The sequence below is a fragment of the Gopherus flavomarginatus genome, unplaced genomic scaffold (assembly GCF_025201925.1).
Source record: "Gopherus flavomarginatus isolate rGopFla2 unplaced genomic scaffold, rGopFla2.mat.asm mat_scaffold_2628_arrow_ctg1, whole genome shotgun sequence".
Classification (NCBI taxonomy): Eukaryota; Metazoa; Chordata; order Testudines; family Testudinidae; genus Gopherus; species Gopherus flavomarginatus.
The window spans coordinates 25,299-32,904 of NW_026114934.1; the positions used below are offsets into that span (position 1 = coordinate 25,299).

Below are 7,606 nucleotides of genomic sequence, written 5' to 3' on the forward strand. Positions count from 1 at the left end.
ATGCTTGTGTCCAAATAAATCTGTTAGTTCTTAAGGTGTCACCGGACTCCTCGTTGTTTTTGTGAAATAAAAGCAAAATGCACTCTAAGCTGATCTTAACCCTTTCAATGTCCTTACAAACTTAGATGCTTCTCACCACAGGCCGGCTGGTGGCTTTTCAGCCAGGCTCTCCCCTTTCGTCAGCGCTTCAGTTGCTTGGTGTGGGGGTGTCTGTAGATGTAGGTGGACGAGAGAGAAAAAGCATGGCAAATGTCTCTGCTTTCATCATGTCCTTTCTTCCCTCTTGGCTTTGCTCCCCCTTCAGAGTCAGGTGAGCATCACTGCGTCTCTCCAAGCAAGTCTGAGCAATTCCCCTGGGGTGTCCTCTTGCAGGTAAGTGATTGCACTGTAGCTCCCTTGCTGAACAATGGCTGTTGATGGGTTGTTTGACACCCTGTCCGGGTGTTGGTTACTTTCCTTGCTGTTGTCACTGGGGAGCTAATATTTGGCTGACTCCCCCACCTTACAGCATAGTGATAACCACACTGCACAATTCTCATAACTTCATATGCATGAATGGTAAACATCTATGGGTAGAGAAATGACTTTCAGCAGATCATATCCTTTCCCCTGATACCTTACAAGGCATGCTCTGTATATAAGATCACGATTATATGAAAATGAGGAATATGGGGGTTACAGCACACTCCCCCAAAGGTACAGAATGTCACACTGAGATTCTATTTTCATTTGTTATGTAACAGCATTAAAGAGATCCAGTGACTGACCAATGGCATTTTCAAGTGCTAAAATGGCAAGCGCTGTTGGTCTCTCATTGGCCATCAGCGACTGAAGATACGGTTTAATGAGCCAGAGCTTCAAGGCGAGGGTGGCTCTGTCCACTGCCTTCCGTTGCGCTGCTGGGCACCAAGTCCCTGGCGGTCAATATGTGAAGCTGGGAGAAGAGAGTGGGGTGGCAAGCGGTGGCAGAACTTTTGCCACCAGGGTCTAGCTGTCTAACTTCCTCTTCGTACTGCTGGGCCCCCGTTGCCTTCAGGTAACACAGGAACTAAGGCAGGAATAGGGTGAGGAAGCAAGTAAAGCCGAGCAAGGAAGGCAAAAGTTAATCTTATCTTCATGGGCAGCTCGCAATGATGTCCTTTTTCTGTGCCACAGCTGACAACAACATCCCAGACAGAAAAGTAACAGGCCAAAAAGAAACCTAGCAGATGCTGAAACAGTTCAGTTGGGAGCGTGCAAGACTAACAGGCTCTTCTATCCTCCTTTATGCATGGGCGGGATGTTTTCTGAGAGTGCAGCAGTTCCTTTAACTGCCACGAGTCCCTCATTTCAGGCTATGCAGCAGGAAAAGACAGCATGGGCTTCTGCACCGAGTTGGCCCACCTGACCTTTCATTCTTCTCTTGCTCTTTGTCAGCAAGGAGAAGAAAAAGAAGCTCTCCCTCAAGCTGGAGTCACACGGGCGAGGTAAGGACGACTTCCTGAGTGCTGGCTCCAGTCCTCTGCCCTGCCAGCTGACCTATCGAGGGGCTACCACCACATTCTCTAGATTTGTCCATCGGTCTGTGCCAGAGTGAGCAACAGCCCAGTAGGTGGAGTTTCTGTAGTGTAGTGGTTATCACATTTGCCTAACACGCAAAAGGTCCCTGGTTCAAAACCAGGCAGAAACATGCTGGCTTTCTTTTCCCAGATCCCCTTGTTATTCAGAAAGGGCACTCCTCCTATTGGCCTGTCCCTGGGATAACTCCAACCCCTGCATGACAGAGGATGCTGACAGCAGTGGAGAAAGCACCTTGGTGTCAGGCTGGAGAACCTAGAGTAGTTAGGCCAGTCACCATTTGGAGGCTTGTGGCTTGGCCACCTCTGCTGTTGGAGGTTGGCCTATAGAGGCTCTCACTTCCTGCTGGGCTCCTTTGCGTGACTGGCCAAAGGAGGAAGTGAGGCAGGAATGGGGCAATAGAGGAAAGTTGAGCTGAGGAAGGCAGGGAAGAAGCTGTGCGGTTAAGTGGGGTTAGTAGAGCACCACCCTTCATTCTGCAAAGCCTGGGGAGGTGTGGTTGGCTGCTGGGAGGTAGAATCCTGTGCCTGCCTCTTGGCTTCCCAGGAGTGGCTACTTGCAGCCCAGGAGAAGAAGGGAGGTTCTGGGTGAAAGGAAAACAAGCAAAGCTGAGTCCAAGTGGAGAATGGCGGCTCCTTTATGGCCAACCTGGGGGCATGACTGATGGTTTTAGAGGTGGAGGCTGGGCTGGCTGTGAGCAACTGGGATCCAGGAAACCCCCACCTGCCCTTCTGAGGGCTGAACCCATGGAGGTGCGGTTGGCTGCTGAGAGACAGACCCCTGTGGCTGCCTGTTGGCATCCCAGGGATGGCTACTTGCAGCCCAGGAGAAGCGGGGTTCTGGGGGGAAGGAAAAGCAGCAATGGTGAGGCTGAGTGGGCTCCTTTCTGGCCGAGATGGTGGACTGTGGTGAGTCTGGGAGTTGCCTGTAAGCCATAAGTGGACGTAGTGCAGTGAAAACTGCTGCTCCATTCTGGCCGACCTGGGGGCGCCATGGATGACTTGGGAATGGGGGCAGGGCGCTGGCTGTGAGCAAATGGGATCCAGGAAGCCCCAGCCTGCCCCTCCAGGGGCCGAGTCTTCTTCTCTCCTGCCATGGGGAGCCCGACCTTAAGCCTGCCCAGCATGTGCAGCAGCTCGAGCATTAAGCCTTCCTGTGTGCATAACTGAACTACGCCCTAGTGTAATAAGGTGTAAAGTTTAGATTGTGAATTTATCTTTAATTTCCATGGTAATTTACTTTGATCTTTTATTCCTACCACTTATAATCCTTAAAACTCCATCTTTCTGTAGTTAATAAATCTGTTTTATGCTCTACTTAAACTGGTGTATTTTGCTTGAAGTTCTTGGGAAATCTCAGCTCCATTACAAGGCTGGTTCATGTACTATTCACAGTGAGGGAGGGGTGGACCCTGTGTAATAAACTCACACTGATCAGGCTTCTGATTAAGGCAAGATGGTATGATCCAGGGGTGCAAGGCTGCAGAGCTGTAGGGGGGGCGACTTTCTATCATTAGTGTTATGAGTGGCTGCAGAAGCATTCATGTAATTCAGTTGGCTGTGTCCCTACCTACGGATATCTGTGTAAGTGCAATATCTGCCAGAGATTCACAGCTTGTCTCAGCATCACATGTGTGAGAGGGAGCCCAGGTGGTGGGACAAAGGGCTCAGGGGTGCCACTGTTCAGTTGCATCCCATAGATCCCATCACAGACTTTCAACAACCACAGCGGGTGCTCACTGAGACAGAGAGAGAGATTCCACAATAGTGATATCCAGTGCCAGCAGACATCAAACTATCAGAAATGCTGTGAACAGAGAAGACCCTGCTAGTGGAAAATGGCTTGTGAGGTATCATTAGAAAATGCATAACCTACTGAATATTATCCTCCTGTTAAAATGTGTAGTAACACTGTATGGAAAATTGTGAGATTTTACAGTGTGATATTACTGAAAAAGTTACAGTTCTGGGGAACACCCACAGACCAGTTCCTCAGAGACAGCAAGGCAAACAGCTGGTCAAACAGCCATTCTCCTGCAGGGGGAAGGTGTGAAGACATTAAGGGCTGGTCTACACTACGGGGGGAAATCGATCTTAGATACGCAAATTCAGCTACGTGAATAACGTAACTGAAGTCGAATATCTAAGATCGGATTACTCACCCATCCTCACCGCGCGGGATCGATGTCCGCGGCTCCCCCTGTCAAATCAGCAACTCCGTTGGGGTTGGTGTTGTTCCGGAATCGGTATAAGCGCGCTCGGGGATCGATATATGGCGTCTAGATGAGACGCCATATATCGATCCCCGAGCAATCGATTTTAACCCGCCGATACGGTGGGTAGTCTAGATGTAGCCTTACATTCCATCACAGGGACCTATTGAGGCTGTTGTGGAAAACGACCACAGGATTAATATTTGAATCAGCTCAGCCTGAGGCTCTTTTCTTGGTTACAAGCACGCAGGGGGCGACAGCTATTGGAATACTGTTCCTGAGCTAAAAATCACACAAGCCTTTTACAGTTTAAAACCACAAATAATGACACATACGTTGCACGTTAATTTCCTTATTTGGAATATATTGCAAAATATGATGCAGGTCAAAAGCAAGCTGAACAATCAGTTTTCCATATTTGGCCTTTCCTGTTATTTTTATTACACCTGGTGATATGGGAGCAAGACTCTGCATGTCTCAAGAAATGTCACTACCAACCTAGGCCATTTTCACATGCTGGGGTGCAATCCAGATCGGCGAGGAGTTGTGTCATCTGTAATCCTGGGTGAGATTCAGTGTTCTGCTGCTGGAGCTCCCCTGTCTGGATACTCCCAGCCAGCGTTCAAGGACGCACTGAGTGTCTGTATGATAAGTAACCCTGGACTGGCAGCTCTGACTCCAGCCGCCTGCTTGTTACACCCCAAGCACATTCTGGTTTGGGTAGAGAAGGCTCAGGGTTTGAGAGAAGGCTGGGGGTAGGAAGCTTCTGTTCATTATGCTGGACCTAACCCCACTTTTACTTGAGTAAAGAGGAGATATTTGACATTGTGTGATGCTGCTCCTGTGCTCTGTTCCCAAAGTGTTCTGCAGCAGAGGAGGGTCTCTGGTAGTATGTATATTACTGGCCTATTGGGGTGATGCTGAAACAGGACAGGGTACAGATGGCATTGTGGGGGTGGCATGAACCTTCACTCTTCATTTCCCCTTCCAAGAACAGAAGGGACAGGAATCCTTACCCAGCAAGACCATCATCTCATAGTTCCCCTGCATGACATCTCTGTAGAGGGCTCTCTGAGTGGGGTCCAGCAGAGTCCCCTCTTCCCTGGAGAAATACATAGCCACCTCCTCGAAGGTCACCGGCCCCTGAAAGAGCAGGAGTCCAATACTCAGTACCTGCTGACCCACTCACAACCCCACTATTCACGGAACAGCAGCACCAGGGAAATGGAAGCTCCGGGAGGCACATGTTAACAGAGTCCCACCCCACCTTGCTTACAGCAGCCAGGAGGCATCAGAGGGTAGAAAGAGAGAACCTTTGTGTCTCCCATCTGACAGACAGAAGCAGGGTCTTCACATTTATCACATAGCTACTAGCCAGAGCTTAATATAGGAGATGGGGCTGTCTCTGGACCCTGATAGTGGCTCCCTGGTAGGAATCCAAGCACTCTCCAAATAAAATATATGGAAGAAAGGGGAAGTCAATCATAAAGAATAGAAGTTAGAAGGTCAGAATTGCAGTGCCCATTAACAAAGGTTTAGAGAAAATAGAGCCTATCAAACTAGCGGGATATCCTTATTGGATGAGATCAAAAGTTTGGTTGCAGCTAATAGTATTGATGTAATATACCTAAACTTCCGTAAGGGACATGACTTGATTAGCACAATATTTTTACTAAAAAAAAACTAGAATGATACAAAATAAACACGGCATACATTAAATAGATTAAAAACTCTGATAGTAAATGGGGAACCATGATCGAGTGGATTTCTTTCTAGCAGGTTCCTGCAGAGATTGGTTCTTGGCCCTGTGCTATTTAACATTCTTATCCATGACTTAGAAGAGAGTACAAAATCATCACTGATAAAGTTTACAGTTGCCACAAAGATTGGGGTTGGTGGTAATTAATGAAATGTCAGTAGATTCAGGCTCCATCGCTGAGAGTCTGGGAAGTTGTCCCAGCCCTGGCTGGAGGGTTATTTCCTGTTCCACAAAGAGGGGAAGTTCCATTCCCAACTCCTGTGCCTTGAAATTAGGACCTATCTGACACTACACCCCCATATTCATCATAGTGGTATGATTATAATATGATTAGGACATAATTATGATCTATTTTGTAGAAGATGCATCATGTGTGGTGTCACTGGAAAAGTTCTGATTTGCTGAATATGATTATCCTATTTGTGTGCACATATCATGTTCGTATCTGAAGTTATGGATATTGACTCTGTATCTGTATTTCAAATGTGCTTACTCTGGGTAACACCCACAATGAGCCTTTCAGGTACAACAGTGAAGAAGCCAGACAGTGCTGATGGCTCAACAAAGACAATGGACTGTGGAAGAGCTTAGCCTTCCTGTGAATGTTTCAGCCAGCCTATGAGTCATGGCTACTATGACTCAGCAGGGCCTGTGACCAGACCACATGACACTAAACTCCATTTTAGTACCTGTATTTTTCACAAACTGGACTAGGAACTGAGTTTGGAACAAAAGGTTCCCACCATATGGAAAAGCTACATAAGGTGGGGTGTGACATCATCTCTTGGCCTCATTCTCCACACAAGAGAACTTCTGGAAACACCTGAGAAACAAAAACGGATGTGGGGGAAGTGCTGCTCCCAGGATCAAGAGATTTCTAGTTTGTGTATGGAAACTTGGGGGACTGCTTGTACCATCAGTCAGGGTGAGAAATTGCTAATTCAAATTCTATCCATCTAGTATGTTAGGCTTAGTCTGAGTTTTGGTTATTTGCTAAATAATCTGCTTTGATCTGTTTGTTATCACTTATAATCACTTAATCTATCTTTCTGCAGTTAATAAACTTGTTTGATGCTTTATCTTAACCAGCGTATTTTGAGTGAAGTGTCTGGGGAAAATCTCAGCTTGTTGTGCACATCTGTCCCATATCGAGGGGAAGGGGAACTACATTAATGAGCTTGTATTATAGAGATCCCTGTGCACTATAAGATGGTATCATTCTGGATTTATACTACAGCAAGTGTGCAAGGTTGGGGAGTGGGAAATTGGCTCTTGTCTTCTATCTGTCCTTGAGTGGCTTAGGTAACACACTCAGGTAGCTTAGTTGGCTGCATGGCGCCACCTGCTGTTGTGTTGGGTGATAACAGGGCCTGGAGAGGCTGGCGAAATCTCCAGCAAAGCACTGTGAGAAGGGCCAGCCCAGCGTGAGGGTTAGAGGACACAGCAGTTCCCAGAAGCTCCACAAACTGCCTCCTGGGGGTGACAACCCATCACGCCCTATACTACACAAGTCTCAGCAGGTTTGTCACATGCTGTCCCCTCCCTTTCTCCACCCGAGATATTTCCTGCTTCCCACCACCTCTAGCAATTCCCACCCTCTTATGCATTTACTGCTCCTCAACCTCCAAGCAGAGCCCGCCACCCTGATAATCTCTTACCTGAGCCAGCTCCATTGCAGCCATTTCCTTGCCCCTGGGAGGACGAGATGATCTGCAGCGAAACATGGATGTTATTCTCTGGCCTGCCGGGGTGAAAAGGGCAAGGTGTGAGAATTCAGACTAGGCTTTTGTCCATTCCACAAGCCGATTCCCCCAGCTTTTCCCCTGCTAATGCACATTCTAGGTTTCTAGCATACTGTGAAGCACAGAGTGACCTTATTCCAGTACAGGCCTAGCCCCCTCCCACCAGGGTGTAACCCTCTGACACATGGGGGAAACCCTCCCATTAACAGTCTCTCTCTTACACGTATCAAGTTTGCGGACAACACCAAGCTGGGAGGGTTGTAAGTGCTTTGGAGGATTGGATTAAAATTCAAAATGATCTGGACAAACGGGAGAAATGATCTGAAGTAAATAGGG

General features: G+C 47.7%; 1 non-coding gene across 1 annotated transcript; it reads left to right on the top strand.

Annotated features, from left to right (window-relative positions):
- The first annotated feature begins 1,596 nt into the window (after positions 1 to 1,596).
- TRNAV-AAC (transfer RNA valine (anticodon AAC)) lies at positions 1,597 to 1,669 on the top strand. Its single transcript has one exon. It is a non-coding gene; the product is annotated as a tRNA-Val (tRNA).
- Positions 1,670 to 7,606: the final 5,937 nt, after the last annotated feature.